Source organism: Pleurodeles waltl, chromosome 4_2 (genome assembly GCF_031143425.1).
Source record: "Pleurodeles waltl isolate 20211129_DDA chromosome 4_2, aPleWal1.hap1.20221129, whole genome shotgun sequence".
Taxonomy (NCBI): Eukaryota; Metazoa; Chordata; class Amphibia; order Caudata; family Salamandridae; genus Pleurodeles; species Pleurodeles waltl.
In genome coordinates this window covers 17,617,501-17,635,782 of record NC_090443.1, presented here as the reverse complement: position 1 = coordinate 17,635,782, position 18,282 = coordinate 17,617,501, and the positions used below count along the sequence as shown (strand labels likewise).

General features: G+C 46.1%; 1 protein-coding gene across 1 annotated transcript in view; it reads left to right on the top strand.

Annotated features, from left to right (window-relative positions):
* Positions 1 to 18,282, top strand: part of C3 (complement C3) — a 236,948-nt gene that overhangs the window by 121,280 nt on the left and 97,386 nt on the right. The window lies entirely within an intron of this gene.

The following is an 18,282-nucleotide window of genomic DNA, read 5'->3' as shown; positions in this document are numbered from 1 at the left end:
TGAATTTTTAGTGAGCAAAGGGATATGTGGTATACTGCATTATCCTTCTTACAAAAGTCCATTAACAATCTGCAGGTTGACAGGAGGCATGTCGGCCATAGATTTCAACCTAGCTCACCAAATCACCTGGCTCTTTCCCAAACATCAATACAAATTCCAACTATTCCTCATCTTCCCATAGATTTGAGAATTATTACTGCCTGAATAAACACATTTGGGGCTTTGTGGATTAAAATTTTGGATTTTAAATGTTGGTGTCACCAATGTTTATACTTTTAGTTTTGCTGATCCTATTTCTACAATATATAGGCGGTCATTCTGACCTTGGCGGACGGCGGAGGCCGTCCGCCAAGGTACCGCCGTCAGAACACCGCACCGCGGTCAAAAGACCGCGGCGGTGATTCTGAGATTTGCCCTGGGCTGGCGGGCGGCCGCCAAAAGACCGCCCGCCAGCCCAGGGCAAATCAACCTTCCCACTAGGATGCCGGCTCAGAATTGAGCCGGCGGAGTGGGAAGGTGCGACGGGTGCAGTTGCACCCGTCGCGTATTTCAGTGTCTGCTAGGCAGACACTGAAATACTTTGTGGGGCCCTCTTACGGGGGCCCCTGCTGTGCCCATGCCATTGGCATGGGCACTGCAGGGGCCCCCAGGGGCCCCGCGGCACCCCCTACCGCCATCCTGTTCCTGGCGGGAGAACCGCCATGAACAGGATGGCGGTAGGGGGTGTCAGAATCCCCATGGCATGGAGGATTCTGACGGGCAGCGGAAAGTCGGCGGTACACCGCTGGCTTTCCGCTTCTGGCCGCGGCTGTACCGCCGCGGTCAGAATGCCCGGCAGAGCACCGCCGGCCTGTTGGCGGTGCTACCGCCAACCTCCGCCATGGCGGTAATTACCGCCGGGGTCAGAATGACCCCCATAATCCCTTACTCATAAAGTGTCTTAATTAGTTACTTGTTACCCGCAAGACACCTAATTAGGACATTTTTGCACTGCAAGTTTGCAGGGTTTTTTAAACTGCACACACCTTCAACTTCAATTAGTTTCCAAAACATAGAACGAAATAGTGGGAGAAAATGTCAGCTCAGAAGAAGGTTGTAGTTTGAAAATTGTGCAAAAGAACAAATGTCCCCCATTAAATACGTTTTGAGGAAATTCGGTTGTAGAAGTGTTTTTTCCCAGACGACTCCCCAGCAACCAATTATCAGCAACTCAGTAAACCTTGATTTAAACTAACTTTACATCTGAATGGCCAACTGTTACACAATTGAGGAACAGAGCTCCTTTTTGCAAACCTTCGAATCAGTCATACAATGGAGTTTCTAGTAGTCACAGTACTGTGTATCTAAACATCTATTCATTGCATCAAATCACACAATTAAAAGAAAAAATCTAAATCAATATCGTCCTTGCTATGCCAGGTACATTCAACCAAAATTAAGCACTGTGATGTGATTCGTCACATTCTATTAGTAAGATCAATAGTTTAATATTAGAACTAAGTCACATTATAAGAATACTTAGCTTTTTAAACATACCTCATTAGACAGCAAGGAAAATATAAGAGAGAAAAACACACTGGAGTATGTATGTCATTAGTCTTAGTAGCATGCCCACGTACATTAATCTGCACTGTATCTCTCACCAGTTGTACTACTATCAACCACCAGAATATTCTCATACAAGAATATTAACCCCTCGCTGCCAGGCCTTTTCCCCCTCCTGTGCCGAGCCTTTTTTTGGCTATTTGGGGCAGTACGCGCTTAGGTCCTCATAGCTTTTCGTCCACATAAGCCAGCCAAGCCAAATTTGCGTCCTTTTTTTCCAACATCCTAGGGATTCTAGAGGTACCCAGACTTTGTGGGTTCCCTTGCAGGAGGCCAAGAAATTAGCCAAAATACAGTGAAAATTTCGTTTTTTTCAAAAAAATGGGAAAAAGTGGCTGCAGAAGAAGGCTTGTGGTTTTTCCCCTGAATATAGCATCAACAAAGGGTTTGCGGTGCTAAAATCACCAGCTTCCCAGCTTTCAGGAACAGGCAGACTTGAATCAGAAAACCCAATTTGTCAACACAAATTTGGCATTTTACTGGGACATACCCCATTTTTAAAAGATTTTGTGCTTTCAGCCTCCTTCCAGTCAGTGACAGAAATGGGTGTGAAACCCATGCTGGATCCCAGAAACCTAAACATTTCTGAAAAGTAGACAAAATTCTGAATTCAGCAAGGGGTCATTTGTGTAGATCCTACAAGGGTTTCCTACAGAAAATAACAACTGAAAAAGAAAAATATTGAAATTGAGGTGAAAAAAACATCAATTTTTCTATACGTTTTACTCTGTAACTTTTTCCTGCAATGTCAGATTTTCGAAAGCAATATACCGTTACGTCTGCTGGACCCCTCTGGTTGCGGGGATATATAGGGCTTGTAGGTTCATCAAGAACCCTAGGTACCCAGAGCCAATAAATGAGCTGCACCCTGCAGTGCGTTTTCATTCAATACCGGGTATACAGCAATTCATTTGCTGAAATATAAAGAGTGAAAAATAGCTATCAAGAAAACCTTTGTATTTCCAAAAAGGGCACAAGATAAGGTGTTGAGGAGCAGTGGTTATTTGCACATCTCTGAATTCCGGGGTGACCATACTAGCATGTGAATTACAGGGCATTTCTCAAATAGATGTCTTTTTTGCACACTCTCTTACATTTGGAAGGAAAAAATGTAGAGAAAGACAAGGGGCAATAACACTTGTTTTGCTAATCTTTGTTCCCCCAAGTCTCCCGATAAAAATTATACCTCACTTGTGTGGGTAGGCCTAGCGCCCGCGACAGGAAACGCCCCAAAACGCAACGTGGACACATCACATTTTTTTAAAGAAAACAGAGGTGTTTTTTGCAAAGTGCCTACCTGTAGATTTTGGCCTCTAGCTCAGCCGGCACCTAGGGAAACCTACCAAACCTGTGCATTTTTGAAAACTAGAGACCTAGGGGAATCCAATATGGGGTGACTTGTGGGGCTCTGGCCAGGTTCTGTTACCCAGAATCCTTTGCAAACCTCAAACTTTGGCTAAAAAAACACATTTCCTCAAATTTTGGTGACAGCAAGGTCTGGAATCTGAGAGGAGCCACAAATTTCCTTCCACCCAGCGTTCCCCCAAGTCTCCCGATAAAAATGATACCTCACTTGTGTGGGTAGGCCTAGCGCCCGTGACAGGAAACGCCCCAAACACAACGTGGACACATCAAATTTTTGAAAGAAAACAGAGGTGTTTTTTGCAAAGTGCCTACCTGTAGATTTTGGCCTCTAGCTCAGCCGGCACCTAGAGAACCCTACCAAACCTGTGCATTTTTGAAAACTAGAGACCTAGGGGAATCCAAGATGGGGTGACTTGTGGGGCTCTGACCAGGTTCTGTTACCCAGAATCCTTTGCAAACCTCAGAATTTGGCTAAAAAACACGTTTTCCACACATTTCGGTGACAGAAAGTTCTGGAATCAGAGAGTAGCCACAAATGTCCTTCCACCCAGCGTTCCACCAAGTCTCCTGATAAAAATTATACCTCACTTGTGTGAGTAGGCCTAGCGCCCGCGACCGGAAATGCCCCAAAACGCAACGTTGACACATCACATTTTTTGAAAGAAAACAGAGGTGTTTTTTGCAAAGTGCCTACCTGTAGATTTTGGCCTCTAGCTCAGCCGGCACCTAGGGAAACCTACCAAACCTGTGCATTTTTTAAAACTAGAGACCTAGGGGAATCCAAGATGGGGTGACTTGTGGGGCTCTGACCAGGTTCTGTTACCAAGAATGCATTGCAAACCTCAAAATGTGACTAAAAAAACACATTTTCCCCACATTTCGGTGACAGAAAGTTCTGGAATCTGAGAGGAGCCACAAATTTCCTTCCACCCAGCGTTCCCCCAAGTCTCCAGATAAAAATGATACCTCACTTGTGTGGGGAGGCCTAGCGCCCATGACAGGAAACGGCCCAAACATAACGTGGACACCACATTTTCTGAAATAAAACAGAGGTGTTTTTTGCAAAGTGCCTACCTGTAGATTTTGGCCTCTAGCTCAGCCGGCACCTAGAGAACCCTACCAAACCTGTGCATTTTTGAAAACTAGAGACCTAGGGGAATCCAAGATGGGGTGACTTGTGGGGCTCTGACCAGGTTCTGTTACCCAGAATCCTTTGCAAACCTCAGAATTTGGCTAAAAAAACACGTTTTCCTCACATTTCGGTGACAGAAAGTTCTGGAATCAGAGAGTAGCCACAAATGTCCTTCCACCCAGCGTTCCCCCAAGTCTCTCGATAAAAATGATACCTCACTTGTGTGGGTAGGCCTAGCGCCTGTGACAGGAAACGCCCCAAAACACAACGTGGACCCATCACATTTTTTTAAAGAAAACAGAGGTGTTTTTTGCAAAGTGCCTACCTGTAGATTTTGGCCTGTAGCTCAGCCGGCACCTAGGGAAACCTACCAAACCTGTGCATTTTTGAAAACTAGAGACCTAGGGGAATCCAAGATGGGGTGACTTGTGGGGCTCTGACCAGGTTCTGTTACCCAGAATCCTTTGCAAACCTCAGAATTTGGCTAAAAAACACGTTTTCCACACATTTCGGTGACAGAAAGTTCTGGAATCAGAGAGTAGCCACAAATGTCCTTCCACCCAGCGTTCCACCAAGTCTCCTGATAAAAATTATACCTCACTTGTGTGAGTAGGCCTAGCGCCCGTGACCGGAAATGCCCCAAAACGCAACGTTGACACATCACATTTTTTGAAAGAAAACAGAGGTGTTTTTTGCAAAGTGCCTACCTGTAGATTTTGGCCTCTAGCTCAGCCGGCACCTAGGGAAACCTACCAAACCTGTGCATTTTTTAAAACTAGAGACCTAGGGGAATCCAAGATGGGGTGACTTGTGGGGCTCTGACCAGGTTCTGTTACCAAGAATGCATTGCAAACCTCAAAATGTGACTAAAAAAACACATTTTCCCCACATTTCGGTGACAGAAAGTTCTGGAATCTGAGAGGAGCCACAAATTTCCTTCCACCCAGCGTTCCCCCAAGTCTCCAGATAAAAATGATACCTCACTTGTGTGGGGAGGCCTAGCGCCCATGACAGGAAACGGCCCAAACATAACGTGGACACCACATTTTCTGAAATAAAACAGAGGTGTTTTTTGCAAAGTGCCTACCTGTAGATTTTGGCCTCTAGCTCAGCCGGCACCTAGAGAACCCTACCAAACCTGTGCATTTTTGAAAACTAGAGACCTAGGGGAATCCAAGATGGGGTGACTTGTGGGGCTCTGACCAGGTTCTGTTACCCAGAATCCTTTGCAAACCTCAGAATTTGGCTAAAAAAACACGTTTTCCTCACATTTCGGTGACAGAAAGTTCTGGAATCAGAGAGTAGCCACAAATGTCCTTCCACCCAGCGTTCCCCCAAGTCTCTCGATAAAAATGATACCTCACTTGTGTGGGTAGGCCTAGCGCCTGTGACAGGAAACGCCCCAAAACACAACGTGGACCCATCACATTTTTTTAAAGAAAACAGAGGTGTTTTTTGCAAAGTGCCTACCTGTAGATTTTGGCCTGTAGCTCAGCCGGCACCTAGGGAAACCTACCAAACCTGTGCATTTTTGAAAACTAGAGACCTAGGGGAATCCAAGATGGGGTGACTTGTGGGGCTCTGACCAGGTTCTGTTACCCAGAATCCTTTGCAAACCTCAGAATTTGGCTAAAAAACACGTTTTCCACACATTTCGGTGACAGAAAGTTCTGGAATCAGAGAGTAGCCACAAATGTCCTTCCACCCAGCGTTCCCCCAAGTCTCCTGATAAAAATGATACCTCACTTGTGTGAGTAGGCCTAGCGCCCGCGACCGGAAATGCCCCAAAACTCAACGTTGACACATCACATTTTTTGAAAGAAAACTGAGGTGTTTTTTGCAAAGTGCCTACCTGTAGATTTTGGCCTCTAGCTCAGCCGGCACCTAGGGAAACCTACCAAACCTGTGCATTTTTTAAAACTAGAGACCTAGGGGAATCCAAGATGGGGTGACTTGTGGGGCTCTGACCAGGTTCTGTTACCAAGAATGCATTGCAAACCTCAAAATGTGACTAAAAAAACACATTTTCCCCACATTTCGGTGACAGAAAGTTCTGGAATCTGAGAGGAGCCACAAATTTCCTTCCACCCAGCGTTCCCCCAAGTCTCCAGATAAAAATGATACCTCACTTGTGTGGGGAGGCCTAGCGCCCATGACAGGAAACGGCCCAAACATAACGTGGACACCACATTTTCTGAAATAAAACAGAGGTGTTTTTTGCAAAGTGCCTACCTGTAGATTTTGGCCTCTAGCTCAGCCGGCACCTAGAGAACCCTACCAAATCTGTGCATTTTTGAAAACTAGAGACCTAGGGGAATCCAAGATGGGGTGACTTGTGGGGCTCTGACCAGGTTCTGTTACCCAGAATCCATTGCAAACCTCAGAATTTGGCTAAAAAAACACGTTTTCCTCACATTTCGGTGACAGAAAGTTCTGGAATCAGAGAGTAGCCACAAATGTCCTTCCACCCAGCGTTCCCCCAAGTCTCTCGATAAAAATGATACCTCACTTGTGTGGGTAGGCCTAGCGCCTGTGACAGGAAACGCCCCAAAACACAACGTGGACCCATCACATTTTTTTAAAGAAAACAGAGGTGTTTTTTGCAAAGTGCCTACCTGTAGATTTTGGCCTGTAGCTCAGCCGGCACCTAGGGAAACCTACCAAACCTGTGCATTTTTGAAAACTAGAGACCTAGGGGAATCCAAGATGGGGTGACTTGTGGGGCTCTGACCAGGTTCTGTTACCCAGAATCCTTTGCAAACCTCAGAATTTGGCTAAAAAACACGTTTTCCACACATTTCGGTGACAGAAAGTTCTGGAATCAGAGAGTAGCCACAAATGTCCTTCCACCCAGCGTTCCCCCAAGTCTCCTGATAAAAATGATACCTCACTTGTGTGAGTAGGCCTAGCGCCCGCGACCGGAAATGCCCCAAAACGCAACGTTGACACATCACATTTTTTGAAAGAAAACAGAGGTGTTTTTTGCAAAGTGCCTACCTGTAGATTTTGGCCTCTAGCTCAGCCGGCACCTAGGGAAACCTACCAAACCTGTGCATTTTTTAAAACTAGAGACCTAGGGGAATCCAAGATGGGGTGACTTGTGGGGCTCTGACCAGGTTCTGTTACCCAGAATCCTTTGCAAACCTCAAAATTTGGCTAAAAAACACGTTTTCCTCACATTTCGGTGACAGAAAGGTCTGGAATCTGAGAGGAGCCACAAATTTCCTTCCACCCAGCGTTCCCCCAAGTCTCCCGATAAAAATGATACCTCACTTGTGTAGGTTGGGCCTAGCGCCCGCGACAGGAAATGGCCCAAAACACAACGTGGACACATCACATTTTTTCATAGAAAACAGTGCCTACTTGTGGATTTTGGCCTCTAGCTCAGCCGGCACCTAGAGAAACCAACTAAACCTGTGCATTTTTTAAAACTAGAGACATAGGGGAATCCAAGATGGGGTGACCTGTGGGGCTTTGACCAGGTTCTGTTACCCAGAATCCTTTGCAAACCTCATAATTAGGCTAAAAAAACAAATTTTACTCACATTTCGGTGACAGAAAGTTCTGGAATCTGGGAGGAGCCACAAATTTCCTTCCACCCAGCGTTCCCCCAAGTCTCTTGATAAAAATGATACCTCACTTGTGTGGGTAGGCCTAGCGCCCGTGACAGGAAATGCCCCAAAAACAACGTGGACACATCACATTTTTTGAAAGAAAACAGAGGTGTTTTTTGCAAAGTGCCTACCTGTAGATTTTGGCCTCTAGCTCAGCCGGCACCTAGGGAAACCTACCAAACCTGTGCATTTTTTAAAACTAGAGACCTAGGGGAATCCAAGATGGGGTGACTTGTGGGGCTCTGACCAGGTTCTGTTACCCAGAATCCTTTGCAAACCTCAAAATTTGGCTAAAAAAACACGTTTTCCTCACATTTCGGTGACAGAAAGGTCTGGAATCTGAGAGGAGCCACAAATTTCCTTCCACCCAGCGTTCCCCCAAGTCTCCCGATAAAAATGATACCTCACTTGTGTAGGTTGGGCCTAGCGCCCGCACAGGAAATGGCCCAAAACACAACGTGGACACATCACATTTTTTCATAGAAAACAGTGCCTACTTGTGGATTTTGGCCTCTAGCTCAGCCGGCACCTAGGGAAACCAACTAAACCTGTGCATTTTTGAAAACTAGAGACCTAGGGGAATCCAAGATGGGGTGACCTGTGGGGCTCTGACCAGGTTCTGTTACCCAGAATCCTTTGCAAACCTCAAAATTAGGCTAAAAAAACAAATTTTACTCACATTTCGGTGACAGAAAGTTCTGGAATCTGGGAAGAGCCACAAATTTCCTTCCACCCAGCGTTCCCCCAAGTCTCTTGATAAAAATGATACCTCACTTGTGTGGGTAGGCCTAGCGCCCGTGACAGGAAATGCCCCAAACACAACGTGGACACATCACATTTTTTGAAAGAAAACAGAGGTGTTTTTTGCAAAGTGCCTACCTGTAGATTTTGGCCTCTAGCTCAGCCGGCACCTAGGGAAACCTACCAAACCTGTGCATTTTTTAAAACTAGAGACCTAGGGGAATCCAAGATGGGGTGACTTGTGGGGCTCTGACCAGGTTCTGTTACCCAGAATCCTTTGCAAACCTCAAAATTTGGCAAAAAAAACAAGTTTTCCTCACATTTCGGTGACAGAAAGGTCTGGAATCTGAGAGGAGCCACAAATTTCCTTCCACCCAGCGTTCCCCCAAGTCTCCCGATAAAAATGATACCTCACTTGTGTAGGTTGGGCATAGCGCCCGCGACAGGAAATGGCCCAAAACACAACGTGGACACATCACATTTTTTCATAGAAAACAGTGCCTACTTGTGGATTTTGGCCTCTAGCTCAGCCGGCACCTAGGGAAACCAACTAAACCTGTGCATGTTTTAAAACTAGAGACATAGGGGAATCCAAAATGGGGTGACCTGTGGGGCTCTGACCAGGTTCTGTTACCCAGAATCCTTTGCAAACCTCAAAATTAGGCTAAAAAAACTAATTTTACTCACATTTCGGTGACAGAAAGTTCTGGAATCTGGGAGGAGCCACAAATTTCCTTCCACCCAGCGTTCCCCCAAGTCTCTTGATAAAAATGATACCTCACTTGTGTGGGTAGGCCTAGCGCCCGTGACAGGAAATGCCCCAAACACAACGTTGACACATCACATTTTTTGAAAGAAAACAGAGGTGTTTTTTGCAAAGTGCCTACCTGTAGATTTTGGCCTGTAGCTCAGCCGGCACCTAGGGAAACCTACCAAACCTGTGCATTTTTGAAAACTAGAGACCTAGGGGAATCCAAGATGGGGTGACTTGTGGGGCTCTGACCAGGTTCTGTTACCCAGAATCCTTTGCAAACCTCAGAATTTGGCTAAAAAACACGTTTTCCACACATTTCGGTGACAGAAAGTTCTGGAATCAGAGAGTAGCCACAAATGTCCTTCCACCCAGCGTTCCCCCAAGTCTCCTGATAAAAATGATACCTCACTTGTGTGAGTAGGCCTAGCGCCCGCGACCGGAAATGCCCCAAAACGCAACGTTGACACATCACATTTTTTGAAAGAAAACTGAGGTGTTTTTTGCAAAGTGCCTACCTGTAGATTTTGGCCTCTAGCTCAGCCGGCACCTAGGGAAACCTACCAAACCTGTGCATTTTTTAAAACTAGAGACCTAGGGGAATCCAAGATGGGGTGACTTGTGGGGCTCTGACCAGGTTCTGTTACCAAGAATGCATTGCAAACCTCAAAATGTGACTAAAAAAACACATTTTCCCCACATTTCGGTGACAGAAAGTTCTGGAATCTGAGAGGAGCCACAAATTTCCTTCCACCCAGCGTTCCCCCAAGTCTCCAGATAAAAATGATACCTCACTTGTGTGGGGAGGCCTAGCGCCCATGACAGGAAACGGCCCAAACATAACGTGGACACCACATTTTCTGAAATAAAACAGAGGTGTTTTTTGCAAAGTGCCTACCTGTAGATTTTGGCCTCTAGCTCAGCCGGCACCTAGAGAACCCTACCAAACCTGTGCATTTTTGAAAACTAGAGACCTAGGGGAATCCAAGATGGGGTGACTTGTGGGGCTCTGACCAGGTTCTGTTACCCAGAATCCTTTGCAAACCTCAGAATTTGGCTAAAAAAACACGTTTTCCTCACATTTCGGTGACAGAAAGTTCTGGAATCAGAGAGTAGCCACAAATGTCCTTCCACCCAGCGTTCCCCCAAGTCTCTCGATAAAAATGATACCTCACTTGTGTGGGTAGGCCTAGCGCCTGTGACAGGAAACGCCCCAAAACACAACGTGGACCCATCACATTTTTTTAAAGAAAACAGAGGTGTTTTTTGCAAAGTGCCTACCTGTAGATTTTGGCCTGTAGCTCAGCCGGCACCTAGGGAAACCTACCAAACCTGTGCATTTTTGAAAACTAGAGACCTAGGGGAATCCAAGATGGGGTGACTTGTGGGGCTCTGACCAGGTTCTGTTACCCAGAATCCTTTGCAAACCTCAGAATTTGGCTAAAAAACACGTTTTCCACACATTTCGGTGACAGAAAGTTCTGGAATCAGAGAGTAGCCACAAATGTCCTTCCACCCAGCGTTCCCCCAAGTCTCCTGATAAAAATGATACCTCACTTGTGTGAGTAGGCCTAGCGCCCGCGACCGGAAATGCCCCAAAACGCAACGTTGACACATCACATTTTTTGAAAGAAAACTGAGGTGTTTTTTGCAAAGTGCCTACCTTTAGATTTTGGCCTCTAGCTCAGCCGGCACATAGGGAAACCTACCAAACCTGTGCATTTTTTAAAACTAGAGACCTAGGGGAATCCAAGATGGGGTGACTTGTGGGGCTCTGACCAGGTTCTGTTACCAAGAATGCATTGCAAACCTCAAAATGTGACTAAAAAAACACATTTTCCTCACATTTCGGTGACAGAAAGGTCTGGAATCTGAGAGGAGCCACAAATTTCCTTCCACCCAGCGTTCCCCCAAGTCTCCCGATAAAAATGATACCTCACTTGTGTAGGTTGGGCCTAGCGCCCGCGACAGGAAATGGCCCAAAACACAACGTGGACACATCACATTTTTTCATAGAAAACAGTGCCTACTTGTGGATTTTGGCCTCTAGCTCAGCCGGCACCTAGAGAAACCAACTAAACCTGTGCATTTTTTAAAACTAGAGACATAGGGGAATCCAAGATGGGGTGACCTGTGGGGCTTTGACCAGGTTCTGTTACCCAGAATCCTTTGCAAACCTCATAATTAGGCTAAAAAAACAAATTTTACTCACATTTCGGTGACAGAAAGTTCTGGAATCTGCGAGGAGCCACAAATTTCCTTCCACCCAGCGTTCCCCCAAGTCTCTTGATAAAAATGATACCTCACTTGTGTGGGTAGGCCTAGCGCCCGTGACAGGAAATGCCCCAAAAACAACGTGGACACATCACATTTTTTGAAAGAAAACAGAGGTGTTTTTTGCAAAGTGCCTACCTGTAGATTTTGGCCTCTAGCTCAGCCGGCACCTAGGGAAACCTACCAAACCTGTGCATTTTTTAAAACTAGAGACCTAGGGGAATCCAAGATGGGGTGACTTGTGGGGCTCTGACCAGGTTCTGTTACCCAGAATCCTTTGCAAACCTCAAAATTTGGCAAAAAAAACACGTTTTCCTCACATTTCGGTGACAGAAAGGTCTGGAATCTGAGAGGAGCCACAAATTTCCTTCCTCCCAGCGTTCCCCCAAGTCTCCCGATAAAAATGATACCTCACTTGTGTAGGTTGGGCCTAGCGCCCGCACAGGAAATGGCCCAAAACACAACGTGGACACATCACATTTTTTCATAGAAAACAGTGCCTACTTGTGGATTTTGGCCTCTAGCTCAGCCGGCACCTAGGGAAACCAACTAAACCTGTGCATTTTTGAAAACTAGAGACCTAGGGGAATCCAAGATGGGGTGACCTGTGGGGCTCTGACCAGGTTCTGTTACCCAGAATCCTTTGCAAACCTCAAAATTAGGCTAAAAAAACAAATTTTACTCACATTTCGGTGACAGAAAGTTCTGGAATCTGGGAAGAGCCACAAATTTCCTTCCACCCAGCGTTCCCCCAAGTCTCTTGATAAAAATGATACCTCACTTGTGTGGGTAGGCCTAGCGCCCGTGACAGGAAATGCCCCAAACACAACGTGGACACATCACATTTTTTGAAAGAAAACAGAGGTGTTTTTTGCAAAGTGCCTACCTGTAGATTTTGGCCTCTAGCTCAGCCGGCACCTAGGGAAACCTACCAAACCTGTGCATTTTTTAAAACTAGAGACCTAGAGGAATCCAAGATGGGGTGACTTGTGGGGCTCTGACCAGGTTCTGTTACCCAGAATCCTTTGCAAACCTCAAAATTTGGCAAAAAAAACACGTTTTCCTCACATTTCGGTGACAGAAAGGTCTGGAATCTGAGAGGAGCCACAAATTTCCTTCCACCCAGCGTTCCCCCAAGTCTCCCGATAAAAATGATACCTCACTTGTGTAGGTTGGGCATAGCGCCCGCGACAGGAAATGGCCCAAAACACAACGTGGACACATCACATTTTTTCATAGAAAACAGTGCCTACTTGTGGATTTTGGCCTCTAGCTCAGCCGGCACCTAGGGAAACCAACTAAACCTGTGCATGTTTTAAAACTAGAGACATAGGGGAATCCAAAATGGGGTGACCTGTGGGGCTCTGACCAGGTTCTGTTACCCAGAATCCTTTGCAAACCTCAAAATTAGGCTAAAAAAACTAATTTTACTCACATTTCGGTGACAGAAAGTTCTGGAATCTGGGAGGAGCCACAAATTTCCTTCCACCCAGCGTTCCCCCAAGTCTCTTGATAAAAATGATACCTCACTTGTGTGGGTAGGCCTAGCGCCCGTGACAGGAAATGCCCCAAACACAACGTTGACACATCACATTTTTTGAAAGAAAACAGAGGTGTTTTTTGCAAAGTGCCTACCTGTAGATTTTGGCCTGTAGCTCAGCCGGCACCTATGGAAACCTACCAAACCTGTGCATTTTTGAAAACTAGAGACCTAGGGGAATCCAAGATGGGGTGACTTGTGGGGCTCTGACCAGATTCTGTTACCCAGAATCCTTTGCAAACCTCAGAATTTGGCTAAAAAACACGTTTTCCACACATTTCGGTGACAGAAAGTTCTGGAATCAGAGAGTAGCCACAAATGTCCTTCCACCCAGCGTTCCCCCAAGTCTCCTGATAAAAATGATACCTCACTTGTGTGAGTAGGCCTAGCGCCCGCGACCGGAAATGCCCCAAAACGCAACGTTGACACATCACATTTTTTGAAAGAAAACTGAGGTGTTTTTTGCAAAGTGCCTACCTGTAGATTTTGGCCTCTAGCTCAGCCGGCACCTAGGGAAACCTACCAAACCTGTGCATTTTTTAAAACTAGAGACCTAGGGGAATCCAAGATGGGGTGACTTGTGGGGCTCTGACCAGGTTCTGTTACCAAGAATGCATTGCAAACCTCAAAATGTGACTAAAAAAACACATTTTCCCCACATTTCGGTGACAGAAAGTTCTGGAATCTGAGAGGAGCCACAAATTTCCTTCCACCCAGCGTTCCCCCAAGTCTCCAGATAAAAATGATACCTCACTTGTGTGGGGAGGCCTAGCGCCCATGACAGGAAACGGCCCAAACATAACGTGGACACCACATTTTCTGAAATAAAACAGAGGTGTTTTTTGCAAAGTGCCTACCTGTAGATTTTGGCCTCTAGCTCAGCCGGCACCTAGAGAACCCTACCAAACCTGTGCATTTTTGAAAACTAGAGACCTAGGGGAATCCAAGATGGGGTGACTTGTGGGGCTCTGACCAGGTTCTGTTACCCAGAATCCTTTGCAAACCTCAGAATTTGGCTAAAAAAACACGTTTTCCTCACATTTCGGTGACAGAAAGTTCTGGAATCAGAGAGTAGCCACAAATGTCCTTCCACCCAGCGTTCCCCCAAGTCTCTCGATAAAAATGATACCTCACTTGTGTGGGTAGGCCTAGCGCCTGTGACAGGAAACGCCCCAAAACACAACGTGGACCCATCACATTTTTTTAAAGAAAACAGAGGTGTTTTTTGCAAAGTGCCTACCTGTAGATTTTGGCCTGTAGCTCAGCCGGCACCTAGGGAAACCTACCAAACCTGTGCATTTTCGAAAACTAGAGACCTAGGGGAATCCAAGATGGGGTGACTTGTGGGGCTCTGACCAGGTTCTGTTACCCAGAATCCTTTGCAAACCTCAGAATTTGGCTAAAAAACACGTTTTCCACACATTTCGGTGACAGAAAGTTCTGGAATCAGAGAGTAGCCACAAATGTCCTTCCACCCAGCGTTCCCCCAAGTCTCCTGATAAAGATGATACCTCACTTGTGTGAGTAGGCCTAGCGCCCGCGACCGGAAATGCCCCAAAACGCAACGTTGACACATCACATTTTTTTAAAGAAAACTGAGGTGTTTTTTGCAAAGTGCCTACCTGTAGATTTTGGCCTCTAGCTCAGCCGGCACCTAGGGAAACCTACCAAACCTGTGCATTTTTTAAAACTAGAGACCTAGGGGAATCCAAGATGGGGTGACTTGTGGGGCTCTGACCAGGTTCTGTTACCAAGAATGCATTGCAAACCTCAAAATGTGACTAAAAAAACACATTTTCCCCACATTTCGGTGACAGAAAGTTCTGGAATCTGAGAGGAGCCACAAATTTCCTTCCACCCAGCGTTCCCCCAAGTCTCCAGATAAAAATGATACCTCACTTGTGTGGGGAGGCCTAGCGCCCATGACAGGAAACGGCCCAAACATAACGTGGACACCACATTTTCTGAAATAAAACAGAGGTGTTTTTTGCAAAGTGCCTACCTGTAGATTTTGGCCTCTAGCTCAGCCGGCACCTAGAGAACCCTACCAAACCTGTGCATTTTTTAAAACTAGAGACCTAGGGGAATCCAAGATGGGGTGACTTGTGGGGCTCTGACCAGGTTCTGTTACCCAGAATCCTTTGCAAACCTCAGAATTTGGCTAAAAAAACACGTTTTCCTCACATTTCGGTGACAGAAAGTTCTGGAATCAGAGAGTAGCCACAAATGTCCTTCCACCCAGCGTTCCCCCAAGTCTCTCGATAAAAATGATACCTCACTTGTGTGGGTAGGCCTAGCGCCTGTGACAGGAAACGCCCCAAAACACAACGTGGACCCATCACATTTTTTTAAAGAAAACAGAGGTGTTTTTTGCAAAGTGCCTACCTGTAGATTTTGGCCTGTAGCTCAGCCGGCACCTAGGGAAACCTACCAAACCTGTGCATTTTTGAAAACTAGAGACCTAGGGGAATCCAAGATGAGGTGACTTGTGGGGCTCTGACCAGGTTCTGTTACCCAGAATCCTTTGCAAACCTCAGAATTTGGCTAAAAAACACGTTTTCCACACATTTCGGTGACAGAAAGTTCTGGAATCAGAGAGTAGCCACAAATGTCCTTCCACCCAGCGTTCCCCCAAGTCTCCTGATAAAAATGATACCTCACTTGTGTGAGTAGGCCTAGCGCCCGCGACCGGAAATGCCCCAAAACGCAACGTTGACACATCACATTTTTTGAAAGAAAACTGAGGTGTTTTTTGCAAAGTGCCTACCTGTAGATTTTGGCCTCTAGCTCAGCCGGCACCTAGGGAAACCTACCAAACCTGTGCATTTTTTAAAACTAGAGACCTAGGGGAATCCAAGATGGGGTGACTTGTGGGGCTCTGACCAGGTTCTGTTACCAAGAATGCATTGCAAACCTCAAAATGTGACTAAAAAAACACATTTTCCCCACATTTCGGTGACAGAAAGTTCTGGAATCTGAGAGGAGCCACAAATTTCCTTCCACCCAGCGTTCCCCCAAGTCTCCAGATAAAAATGATACCTCACTTGTGTGGGGAGGCCTAGCGCCCATGACAGGAAACGGCCCAAACATAACGTGGACACCACATTTTCTGAAATAAAACAGAGGTGTTTTTTGCAAAGTGCCTACGTGTAGATTTTGGCCTCTAGCTCAGCCGGCACCTAGAGAACCCTACCAAACCTGTGCATTTTTGAAAACTAGAGTCCTAGGGGAATCCAAGATGGGGTGACTTGTGGGGCTCTGACCAGGTTCCGTTACCCAGAATCCTTTGCAAACCTCAGAATTTGGCTAAAAAAACACGTTTTCCTCACATTTCGGTGACAGAAAGTTCTGGAATCAGAGAGTAGCCACAAATGTCCTTCCACCCAGCGTTCCCCCAAGTCTCTCGATAAAAATGATACCTCACTTGTGTGGGTAGGCCTAGCGCCTGTGACAGGAAACGCCCCAAAACACAACGTGGACCCATCACATTTTTTTAAAGAAAACAGAGGTGTTTTTTGCAAAGTGCCTACCTGTAGATTTTGGCCTGTAGCTCAGCCGGCACCTAGGGAAACCTACCAAACCTGTGCATTTTTGAAAACTAGAGACCTAGGGGAATCCAAGATGGGGTGACTTGTGGGGCTCTGACCAGGTTCTGTTACCCAGAATCCTTTGCAAACCTCAGAATTTGGCTAAAAAACACGTTTTCCACACATTTCGGTGACAGAAAGTTCTGGAATCAGAGAGTAGCCACAAATGTCCTTCCACCCAGCGTTCCCCCAAGTCTCCTGATAAAAATGATACCTCACTTGTGTGAGTAGGCCTAGCGCCCGCGACCGGAAATGCCCCAAAACGCAACGTTGACACATCACATTTTTTGAAAGAAAACTGAGGTGTTTTTTGCAAAGTGCCTACCTGTAGATTTTGGCCTCTAGCTCAGCCGGCACCTAGGGAAACCTACCAAACCTGTGCATTTTTTAAAACTAGAGACCTAGGGGAATCCAAGATGGGGTGACTTGTGGGGCTCTGACCAGGTTCTGTTACCAAGAATGCATTGCAAACCTCAAAATGTGACTAAAAAAACACATTTTCCCCACATTTCGGTGACAGAAAGTTCTGGAATCTGAGAGGAGCCACAAATTTCCTTCCACCCAGCGTTCCCCCAAGTCTCCAGATAAAAATGATACCTCACTTGTGTGGGGAGGCCTAGCGCCCATGACAGGAAACGGCCCAAACATAACGTGGACACCACATTTTCTGAAATAAAACAGAGGTGTTTTTTGCAAAGTGCCTACGTGTAGATTTTGGCCTCTAGCTCAGCCGGCACCTAGGGAAACCTACCAAACCTGTGCATTTTTGAAAACTAGAGACCTAGGGGAATCCAAGATGGGGTGACTTGTGGGGCTCTGACCAGGTTCTGTTACCCAGAATCCTTTGCAAACCTCAGAATTTGGCTAAAAAACACGTTTTCCACACATTTCGGTGACAGAAAGTTCTGGAATCAGAGAGTAGCCACAAATGTCCTTCCACCCAGCGTTCCCCCAAGTCTCCTGATAAAAATGATACCTCACTTGTGTGAGTAGGCCTAGCGCCCGCGACCGGAAATGCCCCAAAACGCAACGTTGACACATCACATTTTTTGAAAGAAAACAGAGGTGTTTTTTGCAAAGTGCCTACCTGTAGATTTTGGCCTCTAGCTCAGCCGGCACCTAGGGAAACCTACCAAACCTGTGCATTTTTTAAAACTAGAGACCTAGGGGAATCCAAGATGGGGTGACTTGTGGGGCTCTGACCAGGTTCTGTTACCAAGAATGCATTGCAAACCTCAAAATGTGACTAAAAAAACACATTTTCCCCACATTTCGGTGACAGAAAGTTCTGGAATCTGAGAGGAGCCACACATTTCCTTCCACCCAGCGTTCCCCCAAGTCTCCAGATAAAAATGATACCTCACTTGTGTGGGGAGGCCTAGCGCCCATGACAGGAAATGGCCCAAAACACAACGTGGACACATCACATTTTTTCATAGAAAACAGTGCCTACTTGTGGATTTTGGCCTCTAGCTCAGCCGGCACCTAGAGAAACCAACTAAACCTGTGCATTTTTTAAAACTAGAGACATAGGGGAATCCAAGATGGGGTGACCTGTGGGGCTCTGACCAGGTTCTGTTACCCAGAATCCTTTGCAAACCTCATAATTAGGCTAAAAAAACAAATTTTACTCACATTTCGGTGACAGAAAGTTCTGGAATCTGGGAGGAGCC